The 19350-nt window shown below is 45.0% G+C and overlaps 1 long non-coding RNA gene across 1 annotated transcript in view; it reads left to right on the top strand.

Moving 5' to 3' along the window:
* Positions 1-14951, top strand: part of LOC141046578 (uncharacterized) — a 102473-nt gene extending 87522 nt beyond the window's left edge. The window contains exons 3-5 of the long non-coding RNA XR_012219613.1: positions 10473-10545; positions 11751-11894; positions 13027-14951. This is a non-coding gene — a long non-coding RNA (uncharacterized lncRNA). The remainder of the gene's footprint in view (positions 1-10472; positions 10546-11750; positions 11895-13026) is intronic.
* The last annotated feature ends 4399 nt before the right edge of the window (positions 14952-19350 follow it).

Raw genomic sequence — 19350 nt, 5'->3', positions numbered from 1 at the left:
TATACCAAAACCTGTATGATTTATGTAAGAGCAAGAGTTATGCAATAAGCACATACACTGGCAGAAAAAAAAGATTCTCTTGTCTGCAGTTTGATGCCTTCAGAAGTTTACAATGGGTTAATGCAGGTGTTGAGCAAAAATAATGGGTAAGAGCATCTCCCAAGCCCTCCATAGATGCATGCCCCATGCTGTGAGTGCAATCACACACAGGAGAGGAGGCAAGAAGGGGGATAGAGGTATGCCCTGCACAGACAGCAGTTCTCAATTGTCCCATATGCTGATGTCCTCCATTCTGGCTTATCTCCTGGATTGTAGGCAAGCTCTCCTCCTTGTGTCTGCTCCCTTCAGCCTTCAGACACACCCCTAGGAAAGCTGGATAAAGGCTCATTCACATGTCAGTATTTGGTCAGTATTTTGCATCAGTGTTTGTATGCCAAAGCCAGGAATGGAACCTACCAAGAAAAAAATATAATTGAAAGACTGATGTCTGTTCTTTGTTTTGGAGACACTCCTGGTTTTGGCATACAAATACTGATGAAATACTGATCAAAAATACTGATGTGTGAAAGAGACCTAAGGAAAAGTCTTGCTTGATATTCCAGAAGGAGATCCACTCCCATGTTTGAACGCAAATGTTTGGTTCTGGAAAAGGCATAATATATTTACGTATATTAGCACCATACGGTACATCACTCACCAAAATAAATCTGTGCCACTAATTTCAGTGGTCTGGCACATTTGGACATTGAGAGAAACCCCCTTTTCCTGATCGAAGGGCTGTTGAAGGAAAGTCAACGTACCGCGTGCATGCCTAAGCTAGCAGTATGGATGCATCTATACGGTATGTGGAGTTTACCCGCAGTCCCATGTAAAATAATGAAGAGAACATGAGTTACCAATGACAAATGCGGCTCTGCTGCATCCCTGTGAGTGTATATATCATGTATGATGTATGACTTGGCTTGTAAGTTCAGCCTTGTATTAGGAGAGAGCGGAGTTGTGAGCCCCAGTATATCATGTATAATCGGCTCCAAGTTACGCGGCACTGACAAATATTAAATGACTCCTGTGAAGGACGAATGCTCGCCCGCAGCATCCATCTCCTGCTCATTTCTTAAATAACAGATCCATCCTTCCTATGAAGTGTCTCGTCTTTCCCTGTGACCGCCGATTTCTCCGGCTCTTCATCAGTCCTTGGTGGAACTGCTTTAAGAAGCAATGTATAACGCTGATAGACAGCGGCAACTTCATTTAAATTTCTTCAATACTGCTTAAGTCAGTCCTTTGTATTAGGCAGATTGAGTGACAGGCGGACTGCGCACAAGGCAAGTCGCTGGAAATTAAACAGCCCTGAGACTTTGCTTTCCCCTCGGCTTGACTGAAGCTAACATAACCATTCCTTGTAGGCATAGGGTTTACACGCAACCCAATACCTGCAATACATACCTGTCCGTGTCAGCAGGACGTGCAGCCTGGCTCCGCTCCTGAGAATGGTAAGCAGGAGTGAATATAAAGCCTTTTATGTCTTAAAGAGAACATATGGTATATTTTAACATATGGTAGCGGTGGTGCGGCTGTGTAGGCGCTTATCCCCCTAGAAAAAAAAAGATAACTTTTTTGTAGATATCTGATCTAATTGTCATGAGAAATGCAGAGTAGAAGTCACATGGACATCAGACTTGACCACTTATTACATGTGTGATGACACGCCGCCTAGTAGCTGTTAGCGCTTTGGCACTCCCATCAGTAGTGCTTTGACATTCCCCCATTAGCGTTTTGATGAGCACTGCAGGGTTTTGACACGCCCCCTGAGCAGTGTTTTGACACATCCCCTGAGCAGTGTTTTGACACCCCCCCGAGCAGTGTTTTGACACGCCCGCCTGAGAGGTGTTTTGACACCACCCCTGAGCAGTGTTTCGACATGCCGCCCTGAGCATTGTTTTTACACGCCCCCTGAGCAGTGTTTTGACACGCCCCCCCCCGAGCAGTGTTTCCCCAGTCTACATTAGGAACTGGTGTTAAATTGATTTCACTTCTAGTGTTGCAGATGTGCTTCAATATACAAAGTCACAGCTGTTGGTGTTACCCATTGGCTGCAGCTCTGTTGCTGACAATTGCCGGCCTTCCAGCAACACACCAATCAATGAGCTTACTGGCTCTGCCTGAGTTGAGGGTGTTCGACTTGCCAACACTGCAGACAATAGCAGACACTGGGATCAGCGGCGGAGACTCGTCACTGGTCCTGGGGAGAGTGAGTAAAGACAGTTTCTTTTTTTTTTTTACCAAACTGCACCCAAGCAACGGTTTTTCCGAAACTGAAAAACCCCTTTAGGAAAGCAGCAAACCCCCTTTAGTAAAAGGGAATTGTGTGAGTCTGGCAATTATTCATAATATGCAATAACTGTCTGACAAGGGCATGTCCCACCATTGCCTCTTTGCCTATTAATCTTCTAAACCTGGCACAAAATTAAAGAATGTAACATGGCGCAAGGTGGCAGCCACGGGCAAGCTACTCATCTCTTATGCTCCAGCACTGTATAAGATAATGGAGGTCCTGGCTGGGTGCATGGGCTTCGTTTATGGAGGCACTATGTAAGGGTTGGCAAGGACTATATTTGTGGCCAGAGACACTAAGGCATCAGTGTCCCGGCCTTCCCTCAGAAAATTGCAATCCACTGTTCGGCGTACCTGCGTCTCCAGGTTCGGGTCCCCCTGGGCACTTCCCAAGCGGCGATGGCCCCTCTCCGAGGCGACTCCCAGTAACTGAGACACAGTCCATGGTAACTTGAATGGTTTCTTTACTGATAACTTCACACAATATATCCACAGTTGGCACATTGTAGAATACACATTCATCTTTACTTGCTTCCTCAGCTCTCCCTACTTTGCTGTCGCTTCTATACGGCACGTTCCCGGACCAGACCGTCTTAAACTACTTCCCAACTTCTTCCTGGCCGAACCTCGACATGATAACAATTCCTGCCTGTTTCGCCCCAGACTTGAAATCATCCGCCACCTGGTTTGTTTGCCTCTGGAAAAGCATCTGACCTCCCTGTGAAGCTTCAGCATCCTTCTGTTCCTCATTCCATCCGAGTCCCGCCCTAAAAACGTCCGCCCAGGCTATGAGTCGCCACATCTTCTCACTACTGTACTGGCCCACTGTATTGATGTCCAGTGGCCTTGGATAACTTGAACTGTCGCTGCTTAGTGTTGCGTGGCTGACGAGCGTCCTGGGCCTATAGCCCATGTGAACACTTCGGGCACCCTGTCCCCGTCTGAACTAACTTCTTTCTCATCTAACTTCAACTTCCGGCAGCCCCTCCTACTTTAACTATGTCCTACCTTTATATCTTAGTCTAGGAACTGTGTGTACTAGAATGTTCCCCCATCTAGTGGCCAACCAGAATATTATTCTTTCCCTATTACTTGTACAGAAGCAGCATATATTTAGAGGACTCGGCAATACATCAAAATGTAGCAGTACCGTTATAAATAAGAGGCAATACATGAAAACATGTAGCAGTACCATACAATAATATTAAGTATACATTACACTACAGCAAACGATATCAGAACCTGTTAAGGGGAGGAACAAAGGGAAACACATTCCTTCATCCCCTTACAGCTACGCCCTTGCTGGCCGCATGATGCAGTGACTTTGGTTGGCCGGGACCAGATGTTAAACTGTTCAATGAGGCAGACCACCAGTCCGAAATAAATAGCAGGTACATATCTTCAGGAACGCTTCCTTTACAATACGGAGCATCTTCACACACTGTCTCTATACGTCTTCCAAGCTTACTTGTTTCTGTCTCAAGTTCCTCTGTTTTCACCACAACCCCACTAAATACAACACCATCCCTAATAGCTCATGTCACAATACTCAGTACACCTCATAACAATATGCGTGTCTTCAAGGGGGAACTTGAGCAGTATGTCTAACTTCTTACAAAAAGTTCATGAAGCAGTTGATCCCATATTGCTTCATTTTTGACTATGCACTCCAATGGACTCCTCAGTGTTAAGTCTTCTGAAGGAAGTGTTATCTCTGACCTTTCTGGCACCACAAGCTCCGTCTGCATCTGGCTCCTTGCATCTACTTCTGTACAATTTCTTTAATGTGAAAGGATAGAGAAGAGTTTCCATCAGCCGAGGACGGAGCTGTCATTCAAACCCTCCTACTTGTTTCATCGGTGCCAGGGGATAAACCTCTTTTATGGACATTGAATAATCCAACTTCATTAGTTAAAGCTTGAGGAATAGGTCCTTTCCTCAGAGCAGTATAGCAATCCATCTCTTCTAGGAGGGGATTGTTGGAGAAACATTTACAAGAGGGAGAATGACGCCGGGGCGGCATAGGCGGCTTTATACTGTGCCAGCGGGGCTGGGACCTTTCTACTAAAGATTAACTGATTCCTGGGAAACCTTGTAGGTTAAATCCCTCAACCCCCTAGGCCTCATGCTCATGTCATATCTGTGCCATACACCACTCTATATGGATATGCAACGTGCATGTATGAAGTTCCATATGGTGCCTATTTTGGAACCAAAGTGAGAGCTACCTCCATATAAGTTGGCCTCTGTGCAGCAACTCATGGTAGATGGCAACATTTTTCTTTTTTTTTGAACAGGGGTATATGGGATTTATACCAAAGCAGACCAAGATAACGAGGTCTCAGTAGACCAAAGGATGGAGGTCACGTGACTGCTATGGGGGTCTGTGAGCAATCTCCTGCCTGGCTTCTATCCACTTCTGCCGCCACCCGCTGTAAATGTACTGCCGAACCCTGGAGGAGCAGACTTCGGTAACTGCTATGCTTGGAGTGAGCAGTTTAAACCCTTTGATGCCATGGTGAAAAATGACCATGGCATCTATGTGGTCAGACAGAAAGCAAGCTCCTTATCACCCCCATTGGATCGCTGCAACAAGATCGGGGTGACCTATTGGGTTGTTTAATGGCAGCTAAGGCTAGGCCCCAATTCAGACCTATGCTATTGGGTCCCCAGATGTATGTTGGGTAACATTGGTGCCATATTGTGGCTCTATAAAACTGGGAACTTGCATGGAGCCATAATAATATGGACAACTGCACGTGGCCTTGCCAACTTTTCATATTGCCCTGTCCAACGACAGATAGACGTACTCAATTGCGAATTTTTTTCCTTGGGTCATGCCTCTTTCCCTACCCCTAAATATGCCTTTAGGTCAACACCGAAGCTCCTGAGATATAGACCTGCCCTCGTAAGGGAAGGGAGGGGGTAAGTACATTGCAGTTGACTTTTAGAGAAAGGTAATTTATCCATCTGAACAGCTGTCCTGTGATAAAACATATAGGATTTCTTCTCTATGATGTATATAGATGGATATAATGTGTATATTTGGCTCCTGCACTCCATAAAGTTGCGCTTTTAGGTTGGCAGAGTTACATATTGCAAAGATGTGCACAAGCATTGACGCTCATCAATGGAGCAATGGATGAACCGACCGCCTTTCTCTACGGATTCCGCAGATATGCATTATTACATGCTATATATTTTTGCATTTCTTTTTCTTCATAGTGAATTTTTTTGTGAATAGCGTTGCAGAAACCCCATTCAGATGTATGGGGTGTGGATTGTTGGGAGTGACCACAGCCTAAATCGATTCTGTCTTCGTACACATGTAGTAGCGAGCGGTATGTACCATGTGACCGGTATGGTGCCCAGGAATGGTGGTTGTATTCCTGGTAGTTTATAGATACAAAACTCAGATCTTCATATGTGTTTACAATGAAATAATACAGAACAAACACACAGCGATATGTGCCAAGACAGACCAATGATAGAACATGACGAAGCGATCATGGGCACTGACTTAATGGTTAATGTTGGTCCTTTGGTGTCCGTGCGCGGCATCTGAGCAGCACACGGACAGAAAATGTGCTTGGCCTAAAGCTATGTTCAGGTGGGCCACTGAATTTATAGGACCAGTCACATCAACAAATTATGGGACATTGCTGCTTCGTGTGCTCGTCCGGATATTGGATGGCTGCAGGTGCATGTAGAAGAAGCTCATGAGCACTGGTCAATGGGTTAACATTGGGTCCGTTTTGCACATGCACTGCACACTCTCAGATTTGGGTTATACTTAAATGTCTTTTATTTCTCATTCATGTGCTGTCTGGTCCTTTTTTAACGAAACAATTCACACATCCATTTTTTTAATGGATCCGTTAAACTGGGTCCAGGTCCTATTCTCATCGTTTTTGGGGATAAAAACTAAGGAAACTCAAGCCTATGGGGGATCCGTCAGAAACAGATGGAAGAAAGAAGACCTGAGATTTCTATCCGTTTTCTTTGCTTTTTTTGACACAAGAAAGTTTGGGCACTCCACCTTCTTCTTTCTTCCTAAACTGATGTAAGAACTAAAACGGAGGCAAACTGGACGATACATGGGAGAAAAATGAAAAAAGAAAACAAACAAATATGTGGATGTTGCCTGAGGCTGAACGAACAGGGGGCTGATTTTTTTTGCATAATGGGTGCAATTTTTAAAAATGTAATTGCGAAAGTTTTACGTTCTTAAACTTATTTTCAGTTTTTAAAATCTGCAGAATGTCATTTCCTTTATAGGGTTAAACCAGTGGCAAATTAGCTTCAAAATCTGCTTGTAATGGTCACAGACTTTGGTGCTTTTTTATGTGTGGATTGAAGAAATTCTTCAGGTATGCACTACTTCTCATCACAATTGATATCGACCTCCGTCCCGCAGACCGACGTCGCCTTGTTAGAGCCGTACGGTATCGCGTCTCTATCTCCAAGAAACTCTACAAGATCAAAAGCTGTAAAACATCCTCCACCACCCGCCCCCCAACCCCAAGAAAAGCTCAACTCCCCACCAAACACAGGCTATTAGTGTGATTACTGGAGGTCGGGAAGTTCAAATGAAAATGTCAATTTTCATTTGGTGGAATGGGCCATTTCCAAGAGCCGAGCTGTCTGATAAGGACCCACCTCGAGACCCCCCCCACCTGTGAAATCATTGCTCCCCATAGGCCTGCAAATCTCATTCAGTCGAGAGGTGCCAATACGGAAGCCGTGCCAATAAAGAGATTAATGGGCAGGGTCAGCGTCGCCTGGCTCCTGCTTTGTACTCCCAAGACTTTGTGGCCTATTTTCAAGATATTAACCAGCCCCCCCCTCCTTCTTACTTGTATATGGGGGGGTCTGCGAGCGCCCGCTGGTGCCTTTTAGATCGCCATAGATTTATTGGTTGGATCTACACCATTAATCTTCCTAGTTAAATACCTATACACAAGTCTGTCACCGCCGAGGCGGAAAGTTCATAAAATATGTACCATTATGTGTGCAAATGTCACCTGATGGTTTCTGGATATCGCTGGCCATTTTATAATGTGATGTCAGATTTATTCCAGTTTAATACTTCCTGAAATCATTAGATCCCTGATATCTATCGCAACAGAAAATTCTGGTCTGTCCGGGTGCTAAACCATGGCTTGGTCATTGACTGTATATAGTAATTAATTTTTATTTTTTAGCCAGCCATGATTGGTTTTAGAATGGTGATTAAAGGGGATATCTAGGATTAGAAAAACATGTCTGTTTTCTTCCAAGCACACGCCACATCTATCACCAGGCTGTGTGTGGTACTGCAGCTCCGTTCCATTCAAGCCTATTTATGTATGCTGAGGATTTTCACCCTTTTGCCATCTGTAATCCATGCAGATTTTCCATCTAATTCATAACAGATCTGCAAAATCAGCAGTTGTTTTTTCTTCCTCCACTTTCTTTAGCTGCACATACTCTTAGCATGTTCCCATATAACATAATCTGTGTAAGTTTATTGCATTTTTCTAACATAATTTACCCTGTTTTTTTCATGCTTTTTTTAAGTGCAGAAAATCTGCAATTCCGCACTTATAAACGTAATTGCATTTTTTATATGCTTTTTGTTTTTAGTCTCACTCCGCAAGTCTTTTTTGTTTTTTATTTTTTGTGCATTTTGTGTTTTTCATGCAAAAAAAAAAGACTAAGACTTCATACCCATTGGCGATTAAAAAAACGGTCCGATTTCTGGACTGGAAAAAAGGGTGGAGTGATATGCCAGTGTCATGCGATTTCTATGCGATTTTTTTTTTCCATCCGTTTTCCATCCGTTTTTTTTTCCCAGCAACTCTTATTCTATAGTCATTTACAGGACCATTTACAGTGTTCTATACCACAGAATGGTGATGTATTGTTTTCTCAGACCAATTTTGGATGAGAAAAAAATTGCAAGTGAGATGTCACCCATTCACTAACATGGGTCAGAGTGCAATCTTTTTTTCCTGCATAAAAAGTGGATGGAAAAAATGCATTTTGTGTTAACTACCCTATGGAGAAAAAAAGACGGGGGGAGAAAACAATAAAAGTATAGTTCTCTAGCATCTTTAAATGCACGGTAGGCATGAAATCACATCCACTTTTTCTTTCACACACCAAATAGATGAAAAAAAAAAATCAGTGTTTTGGCTACGTGGGAACACTACACCTCAGTGTAATTTTCACATGTAGAAATTTGCTACAAATTTTTCTGCAGCTTATCTACGTGAAAATCCACTTGAATTCCATGTAGATTTTGTTGCAGATTTAACCTTTTTCCATTGTAAAATATGAAATTTGTGATGAATTCCGCACAGAAATTTTCATAATCTCGTATTTGGGGTTAATTGGAATCTCCTCAATTTAGCCAAATGAGAAAATAAGCTGCATTGAATTCAAGACATTTGAACATCCCTTAGGCTATGTGCACACATCCGGAATTCCCGCGGAAATTTCCGCACAAATTTCGTAACTCCCTGTCGCTGGAAATACACGTAATTCCCGCATTTTAACTAGCGTTTTGCAAGCGTAAATAGCTTGCAGAATACAAGCGTTTTCCAAAGCGATCTGTAGCATCGCTTGGAGAACAGATTGACAGGTTGGTCACACTTGTCAAACATCGTGTTTGACAAGTGTGACCAACTTTTTACTATTGAGGCTGCCTATGCAGCATCAGTAGTAAAAAGATCTAATGTTAAAAATAAAAAAAAAATTAAAAAATCGTGATCTTCTCACCTTCCGGCGTCCCACGCAGCGTCCCCAGGCCTCAGTGATGCTCCCAGCAACTCCCGTTCCCAGTGATGCCTTGTGACAATGAACTTTGATGACATAGCATCCCGCAAGACCGCTACGTCATCACAGGTCATTGTCGGCGGGAGCATCACTGAGGCCTGGGCATGCTGCGGGGGACGCCACGGTGGACGCCGGAAGGTGAGAATGTCACAATTTTTTATTTTAACAGGGATATGGTACCCAGGGCCTGGAGGAGAGTCTCCTCTCCTCCAGACCCTGGGTACCATCCTCACATTTTCCACTTACTTTCCGCATGGTGGGCATAGCCACATGCGGAAAGTAAGCGGAACAATGCATTCCTATGTGTGCGGAATTCCCGAGATTCTGCACAAAGAATGAGCCTGGTGCATATTTTTCTGCGATGCGATTTTGCCGCGGAAAAATACGCAGCATTAGCAGCACAGCATGTGCGGAATGTCATTGAATACAATGGGTTGCTTATTTTATGCGTTTTCGCAGCGTTTACGCCACATTTTCGCAGCAAAAACGCATAAAATCCGCAGGAATTCCGGACGTGTGCACATAGCCTTAAGGGAAAGTTCACGTTACAGATTTTACGAACAGATTTGCAGCATGTAAAATCTTCATCAATTTACAGCACCAGCAAAGTGGATCAGTTTCAACTGTTTCTCATCCGCATGCTGCTTTTTTTTGTGCTGAATCTGCACAAAAATTGGCAATGTTACATTTTTATTTTTAACTGTCAACATGCCAATTTCTGTTATGAACATGGTGTGAACTTTACCCGTTTTGATCCCGATACGTTAAGCCGTAGAAATCTGCGTGCAAAATCCACCTCCCAATATGCAGTGTATGTACATGGGCTTTAGGGTTGTGTCTTTTGGTGCATTTTTTTTCTCCGTAGTGCAACTGTTGCAAAATCCGCTTGTGGTTTTTGTTCCAGATTTTATTACATAAATTTTGCCCTTTTTTTGCAACGGTTGAAATCTGCGCAAAAGAATTGTCAGGTGGTAGATTCTCAAAATCCCTAATTTTTTGCCAATTTCCAAGCAAAAATTTTCAGCAAAGTGTGAATGAGATTTGTTGGGGGGTCTTGTCTACTTAGGTGGCACTGAATAACGCTATGGATTTTCTGCATACAATTTGGCACAGAAAAACCGCACCAAATGCGTGACAAGAGAGTACACCCTGCAGCAGAGAGGACTTTAAAGGCCATGTTATAAGCTGCTGTCCTATCGTTTTGTTCGGTACTGTAGGATAACTTCTCACCCCCCTTATTTTACTCAGATGCCGGCATTTTTCAGACCATCCACAGTCTTCATGGATTAAATCTGTCTCTATTCCCTTGCATTCAAAAGGGCAAAAGGACAGCACGGTGGCGTTCTCCGTGAGGGGTGTCAGATGACAAGTCACCTTATCCAAGCTTTAGAGGTAAGTTTTTCATGAATATCCTACAAGTGCCGGTGAGAGCTTGTACATGTAAATCTAGTAAATTATGCACGGCCGCTGCAAGCCCGGAGCAGATGGTGCTGCGGATGGTGTAACATAAGAAGCTTGTATAAATGAGACTGTTATAGCCAAAAAATAGAGATGGCTAAACTCTTCAGATACTTTTAAAAATAGACTTTCTGGAAATATAGACGTGGGGGGAGGCAGGATAAGGGGGTCCATACAACAATGGTCTCATATGACATATAGATGGTGGTGTGAAGTATCGAGGTGTTAACTTACCTAAGCCTGTACCAGTAAACAATTGCATAGCGTGTGTTATCTGGGACTAGGGCAAGAAAGTATTGTGCTCCCCTAATCTGGTAATAAAAAAACAAAACAAAAAAACAATACTGACCCCTTAAAAAGTAACGATGCCCTTTCCAAAAGTAGTAATGCAACTTGTGCCACCTCCATAAAAAAATCTATATTCAGGTAATCTGAGTAAGTCCCCTTCTCCCCTGCACACAGGGCGAGCTGGCACAAGTGTCACAATGCCGTGATGTTGTTATGCCACCTGTACTGGGATGCCAGTGTCTACAGTCAATAGCTTCCAAACTGAAAAGGCAATATTTTGACACCGATACAGTTCAAAGTGTTGCTCCTTTGGAGATCTGGGATACCCGTCAAAAAAATCAGATCCTTTAGAGATCTAAGTTGCCCAGCGAAAAATCCGATCCTTTGGAGATCTGAGATGCCCGTCAAAAAATCGTATCCTTTGTAGATCTTGGCGCTCAAAGAAAAATCAGTCATAAGTGCTGCCCCAAATCTTTGGTACTTGTGACATCACTGCTACTATTTTTTATTTTATTTTGTTCCCATAATAATTTTGCACCCAGAGCCACCACCCTAGTGGCCTCCCTCCAATCAAGACATTATGACATCATGGGGGATTAGTGACATCACCACTTACTCCTCTTATCCAGAAGAGCTTACTGAACTGAGCTGAGATTTAAGAAAAAAAAAGTGGCATCACCAATATCACCCAAACATCTGATGGCATTTATAGTCCCATCGGCCTCTTATTTGTGTCCCCTTAAAAACCCTCGTCTTAGTGCAACAGAAACTATTACACGTTTTATAGCTCTGCCAAAATCACTTACTAAGAATCTTCAACATTCTATTCATTTCTAATCTTATTTTTCTAGAGAGTCCACAAATGCATACATTTCCAGTAATAACTTGGGACCATTTTCTCCCTGACGAAGCCTCTGGGAGAAACGTGCGTTGGGGCAGGTGGATCAGGACGCATGTACCAGGCCCCCACTTTTCACTGACATACCATCTTTTGTGTAAGTACTTACCTTATGCATTTTTCACTAAACGATTTAGTACCAGTCATGACACTTATTAATTAACTTTGTCCTATTTGGAATCTGTCGTGTTACTTTACAGCTCTTACTTTGTACATGTTACTGGTAACACTTCTAGGAACATTCTGTTTTGGTATATGTATATCTTTTGTATTTAAATCTTTAAGTATGCTTAATAAATTGTTAGTTTTTATGAGACCTTTATGTGCACTCATTTTCATATGTTGGTTGGTAGCTTTTTAATATATTGTAGATGTAGATAACGGTTTCAGGCACTTACTAACATGCTGAACGGTAGATGTCCACTTTGTTCTGTCTTCCACGTGGACGAGTTTTTTGTTGTTTTTCCTAATAAGATGGTGTTGATGAGTTGTGAGCTCCATGTAAGTTGCCTGAGCGAGGTAGTCGTGGGCAAGCTGCTGCTTCTGGACATTCTGGCACCTTGAAAGGAAATCTTGCCCAGGTCCTGGTGTGCTATTAGGTGTGGGGTGCACTCCAGGCTTCCATCTTCAGGAACATCTGCACACAATCCTGCTTTTCAACAGTCAAACTTTTACTGAACAGTTCACAGTAATAATAGTGGAACATGTGTAGGAGTGGTGGGACTGGTGGTTTGCTCCTTGACACTCTAAAGGGGTTCAAAGTATTCGATGCTCATATGGTGGCTCAGTGGTTAGCAATACAGCCTTGCAGCACTGGGGTCCTGGGTTCAAATCCCACCAAGGAGTTTGTATGTTCTCCCCATGTTTGAGTGGGTTTCCTCCAGGTAATCTGGTTTCCTCCCACATTCCAAAGACATACTGAAAGGCAATTTAGATTATGAGCCCCAATGGGGACAGTTATTATAATGTATGCAAAGCGCTGTGGAATTAATGGCGCTATATAAATGAGTAAAATAAATGTATGTTGTGTCATGCTCGCCATGTCTGTTGTGCCTTATGACCCTGGAGCGGTGTGCGCGCGCATCTCATGTCTGCTATGCTGCTTGTTCCCTAGAGCAGTGTGCACACTCACCTCATGTCTGCTGAGCTGCAAGATGCCTGCGTTTCTGCTTTGCCTTCTGTGATCTTCTCGTCATGTCTAGAATCCCTGATCATGTGTCTTTTCCTAGGATCCTGCACTGTCTGGTTCTGCAATCATCTCGTCATGTCTGGAACTCTGATCACGTGACCTATCTAGGTTTCAGCACTGATTCTGCAGTCGTCTTGTCATGTCTGGAACTCTGATCATGTGACTACGCTCTGTTATCCTGTGGATCTGAACCCGGAAGTGCTCCCCTGGTCCTGACCTGGAAGAGGAGGTGCTATGCCCTATATCAGCCGCCCCTTCCTATGCTCTGGGCCTGAGTATTGTGTCGTGTCTCTGCATGGCTGCTTGGTCTGTGGAGCGCTCCCTCTATTCTGTGCCCTTGCACTCTGCTCTGTCGTGCATCTCTGCACACGCTCCGTGCTCGTACTCCATCTCTTGTCCCGTGCCTTGTCTTATGTTTGTCTATTGTGCCATGTTTCTTTGTCCTGCTTGGACTTGTAGTCCTTCTGTTTCTCTGCCTTGCCTGTTTTTGCTATGCCTTGTTTTGTACCTTGCCTTGCTCTGCCTTGTTCCTCCCTATGGTCTCAGTCTTTGCTTGCTCTGCCTCTCTCTCTCCTATGGTGCTCTGTAGTGCTCCCTGGCTCACGCACCATCCCTCCTTTCTTTCCTTTCATGCTCTTTTCCATGTCTAGTCCCAAGGCTCTGCCTTGCCCCCGGCTCTGGGCTTCGGCCTACGCTCCGCTGCTAGACTCTTTCCTATTATGCTCTCTTACACGTTTCTAGGCTGGTCCCAAGGTTCTCCCTTGGCCCGACTCTGGGCTTCGGCCTACGCTCCGCTGCTAGCTCTGTTCTGGCTCTGACCTGATTCTGTGTTCCTGCCTTTGCTTCCACTCCTGGTTCTGTACTCTGCTTAAGCCCTGCCTTGTTTCTCGTCTTGTCTTCCCTTGCTCTGTTTCTTCGTATGCTCTTTGCATGCGCCTGGCCTTCCTAGCCTTCTGTTTGTGCCTCAGCCGTGCTCGTCGGTCAGTGACAGCTGTGTCGCCTGCCTTGCCTCAGTCGGGTTTGCTGGAGTCTTGCCCGTCTGTCAGTGCCGCAGCCCGATCAGCTAGCCAGTGCCCCAGCCGTGCCCTCTGTGCTCCCTTGCACTTCACGCTGTTTCTGCACTGTGCTCTGCGTGCTCTCTAAAGCACGCGCAGGCCCTCGCCTGCCCATGGCATACCTCTCCGTGCTTCTGTAAAAGTACGCGCAGGCTTTGCCATGTCCCCTGTCGTGCCCTCTTGCACGCACAGGCCCTAACCCTGTCCCTGGCGTGCCTCTCTGCACGCGCAGGACTCTGCCTCGCCTGTCCCTGGCATGCCTCTCTGCACGCGCAGGACTCTGCCTCGCCTGTCCCTGGCGTGCCTCTCTGTACGCGCAGGACTCTGCCTCGCCTGTCCCTAGCGTGCCTCTCTGCACACGCAGGACTCTGCCTCGCCTGTCCCTGGCGTGCCTCTCTGCACACGCAGGACTCTGCCTCGCCTGTCCCTGGCGTGCCTCTCTGCACGCGCAGGACTCTGCCTCGCCTGACCCTGGTGTGCCCCTTTGCAAGCGCAGGACTCGGCCTTGAACCCTAGGTGTCCCCTAGACACGCACCTAGCCTTGGACCTTGGCGTGTTCCCTAACACGCACCATGCCTGGATATCTGACATGCCTCCTTGCCTGAACCCTGGTTTGCCTGCCGGATGCCCGGAACCTGCCGATCACTGCCAGAGATAGTAAGCTGGATGACTGCGGCCTGATGTCCGGAGCTGATGTCCGCAGCCTGATGCCTTGATCATGTCGATCGTTGCCAGCGGTCCGGAGTCCGATGCCATTGTGCCTTTACCTGTACCTAGGCGTGCCACCTGGCACGTACCATGCTATGGACCTTGGTGTGCTCACGCACGCACTTTGCACGTTTTGCTTGTTCTCACGTTTTTACACTGAATGTGATTCTGAAGTTATCCTAATGAAGATACCTTGCACCTACGTCTTGTCTTGCTTCCTGCTCGTCCTTGTCTTCAGACACTTGCACATAGTGTTCCCCTGAGCCGGCCGTCTGGTCCCAGCAGTCGCGGTGGCTCACCCCCTTGGTCTTGCCCCTGACGCTCCCTGTATAGGGGGTGGTTTCTCACAAGGTAAGCTCGCCCTAGGTGGGTGAGTGCCACGACCCAGAGGGTCCACTCAAAAGATGGGCTCAGCAGGAGCTGAGTCCGTCACATGTTGTAAAAGGTGGGCTGCTAAGGACAGTGTGTTCCCCTTTGCCGGCCTGTGAACTTCGAGATAGATGTTGGACACTCTTTCTGCATAGCTGCAGGAGAAACTGGACTCCAACCTCTAGAGGCGGTGTGAGATGGAATCCAGATATACTGCTATAAAAGGAGAATATCCCCTAGAACTAGAAGAGATAGTAAAAGGGATGTTCTACCTATACCAAGAACAAGGGATGAAGTTGACAAAGCCTTATCATCTATACCTGCCTGTAAATACTGCCATTTGCCAAGTAAAAGTAAAACATTGTTTCCGCTGGATTGATTGCTGCCAGAAGAGTGATTGCTCTAAACCGCTTGGCCACACCAAGGGGGCACCACAAAGGATGGACATACCAGAGGTGCAACTTCTGCAACCCAAGAGGTACTGTAAATAGGCCCTACCACCTCCAAAACATTAAGTAGCTTCTGTCACAGATATATAAAAGGTGCATGATGATGAGCTATTGGACGATAAAGAGAGATTTTATGCAGGCGCCAGAAATGATTTTGGGGTTAAAATTCCGGCAAAAGCACTTCTTCCGGGTATGTGCAATTGAAAATTTGGATCCGGCAGTGAAAAAATCGTTTCATTGTCCGTCCTGTCCGCTCAGCGGACGCAAAAATGTTGGCGGATCCGTAAAAAAACGGATAAAACGGATGCCCATCCGTCAAGATCCGCCGATAATGAAAGTCAATGGGGAAAAAAACGGATCCGCCAAGAAAAATGGCGGATCCATTTTTTTTGCAAATCGGCGGATCTTGACTGATGGTGACAAACGGATGTGTGAAACAGGCCTTAGCCAGCCTGAACAGGGATTGCCTGTTTGTTAAACAGCCTGAACACATGCGTGTATTGCCTGGTTGTAGACAGCCGAAACACATGCGGGGATTGCCTGTTTGTTAGACAGCCTGAACACATGTGAAGATTCCCTAACAGCCGCAAATCATGCAGCCGCGGGGACTGGAACATAATATACGAGCAGTTCCAGTTTCTTGGATAACACCCGAGCATGCTCGGATAAGACGCTGTCCGAGCAGGTTCGCCCATCACTAGTCCTTTGTCATCCATTCTCCATACAACAGATGAGCGTTGTAACGTCTGACCCAGGGCCAGCGTTAGCGGCAGGCAGACCAGGCAGCTGCCTAGGGCCCCCGCTCCACCAGGGGCCACCAGTCAGTCGCCTGCCGCCAGCGCCGACTCCCTCCCGCCAAGGCTGACACCCCCCCCCCCCGCCAGCGCTGACGTATTCAACTATACCGGCATCTATAACGCCAGTACAGTTCAAAGCAATGATGGAGGAGAGAGCGTAAGCTGACGCTCCCTCTCCCATCATTCCCCTCTGCCTCTGACACTGCGGGTGCACGATGACGTCACTTCATCGCGTACCTGCTGTGTGCCAGGCAGTGCAGCTGCTGAGACCCGAGCCAGGAGCACTGTGGGGCATGAGGAGAGGTGAAGATTGTGTGTGTGTTTTTCTTTTAATATATCAATGAGTGAGTACTGAACTGTGGGGTCATTCTCGGGGGGGGGGGGGGGGGGGGACGCGACATTATATTCTGTGGGGAAGGGCTGTATTAGATTTTATGAGGGAGGATTGCATTACACTCTTTGATGGGCTACGTTATATTCTATGGAGAGGTGGGCTGTATTATATTCTATGGGGGCTACATTATATTCTATGGGGGGGCTGTATTAAATTTATTATATTCTATGAGGGGTGATTGCATCATACTCTGAGGGGGCTACATTGTATTCTATGGGGTCTGCATTATACTCTATGAGGGGGCTATTATATATTCTATGGAGGGGCTCATTATACTATATGAGGGGGCTGCATTATATATTCTATGGGGAGTTACATTATATTGTATGGCGGGGCTGCATTATACACAGGGGGCTACATTATATTCTGTGGGGTGGCAGCATTACACTATATGTGGGCTGCATTATACTGTATCAAGGACTATGGGGAATACATAGTAACATAGTTTTGAAGGCTGAAGGAAGACCTTATGTCCATCTAGTTCAGCCTATTTTTAGTGCAGCTGTTCTGCATTGTTGATCCTGTGGAAGGCAAAAAACGCAGAGAGTAGAAGCCAATTTTCTCCATAGGGAAAAAAATTCCTTCCCCTAAGCTGGGTCAACCATCTACCTACAATATTATGTTATTCGTAACCTTCTATAATGTTACTCACAAGAAAAGCATCCATTCCTTTCTTAAATTCATTCAGTGAGTTGGCCATCACCACTTCCTCAGGAAGAGAATTCCAGAGCCTCACTGCTCTTACCGTGAAGAACCCTCTTCTATGCTGGTGCAGAAATTGTCTTTCCTCCAAATGAAGAGAATGCCCCCTTGTTCTTGTCACAGTCCTTGGTACAAACAGTTCATTGGAGAGATCTCTGTATTGCCCTCTGATATACTTGTACATATATATTAGGTCTCCCCTAAGTCTTCTCTTTTCTAGAGTAAATAGACCTAATTTTGATAACCTTTCTGGGTATTGTAGTGAACCAACTCCATTTATAATTTTAGTAGCCCGCCTTTGAACCCTTTCAAATACATTATACTATATGAAGAACTATGGGGTGCATTATACTGTGGGAAGTGAATTGTACTACATGGATGATTATGGCGGTGCATTATACTATATGGAGCACTATGAGTGTATTATACTATATGGAGGACTGAGCAGTGTATTTTAAAATATGAGGTCTATGAGGAGTGTATTATACTATATGGAGGACTGAGGAGTGTATTATACTATATGGAGGACTGAGGAGTGCAATATACTATATGTTGGAGTGTATTATACTATATGGAGCACTATGAGGCATGTATTATACTGTATGGAGGACTGAGGAGTGTATTTTAATATATGGAGGACTATGAGGAGTGTATTATACTATATGGAGGACTGAGGAGTGTATTATACTATATGGAGGACTGAGGAGTGCATTATACTATATGTTGGAGTGTATTATACTATATGGAGGACTGTATTATACTATATGGAGCACTATGAGGCATGTATTATACTGTATGGAGGACTGAGGAGTGTATTTTAATATAAGGAGGACTATAGGGGTGTATTATACTATATGGAGGACTATGGGGAGTGTATTATACCATATGGAGGACTATGGGGCACATTACATTATATGGAGGACTATGGGGTATGCATTTTACAATATGGAGGACTGTGGTGCACATTATACTATGTGTAGGACTATGGGGTGTATTATAGTAAACAAGCAAAATGCTGCAATTCATCGAGTGATTGGATTGTTTATGCGGGAACAAAAATCAGTGTTCACAGCAGCACATTGTGTAAACTGTAGCTATGCTTCTGCTAATATGATACTGTATGGGGACAGATTGATCTAATAGTGATTGTTCTGCTCCCATCATTCTTTCTCAGTTGGTGTAAAGAGGTGGGAAAACAAGCGAACGACCTCAATATTGTCGATCACACTTGTTTAGCGGCCTGAACTCAGCGCATGTAACTACAACAGAAATGCTTCTGTGTGATGTGCACTATGTTAGCATCTGGGGCCCCATTTTAAACTTTTGCATAGTGCCCCACTTTGCCTAAAACTGGCCCTTATCTGACCAGTGATATTTTCACAGCGAGTAAATCCACCATTGCCCTCTTTTTTTTTTCCTGAAAAGCCATTTGTGTCCCTTCCAGATAGTTTGAACTCCCAGTGACAAGAGTCTGAGCAAGGTGCTCAATATTAATGCGGATTGACCTGTCTGCAGCACTTGATACTGAGCATCATGCAAGTTTAATAGGTTGAAATACTACGGTGGATTTCATAGTGCGATCCTCTGCTCGCTGTCCCCTCTCGCTGACAGGTCACTGATCGCTCCTGTTAGATTTTTACCTTGTGCCGTTCAAGCCTCTTTGCCAGGAAGACTGCTTTACTCTCTAAGGCTATGTGCACACGATGTCATCATTTTGATGGGAGTGCCACTGATCTTTTGCTAGGTGAGGGCACTCTAGGAAAAAGTTGTCGGTCTTTTTCCAAAAATGCTTTCACCGCTGCCTTTGTCTTTGCCTTTAGGGCCCGCTGACGTCTTTTCCCTATTTTCTCAGCTATAAAGAGCTAGCCCTGAGCATATTACATCTTTTTA

The sequence above is a fragment of the Dendrobates tinctorius genome, unplaced genomic scaffold (genome assembly GCF_039654945.1).
Source record: "Dendrobates tinctorius isolate UK_male_01 unplaced genomic scaffold, ASM3965494v1 ptg000120l, whole genome shotgun sequence".
Classification (NCBI taxonomy): Eukaryota; Metazoa; Chordata; class Amphibia; order Anura; family Dendrobatidae; genus Dendrobates; species Dendrobates tinctorius.
This window is presented reverse-complemented; position numbering and strand designations above follow the sequence as displayed.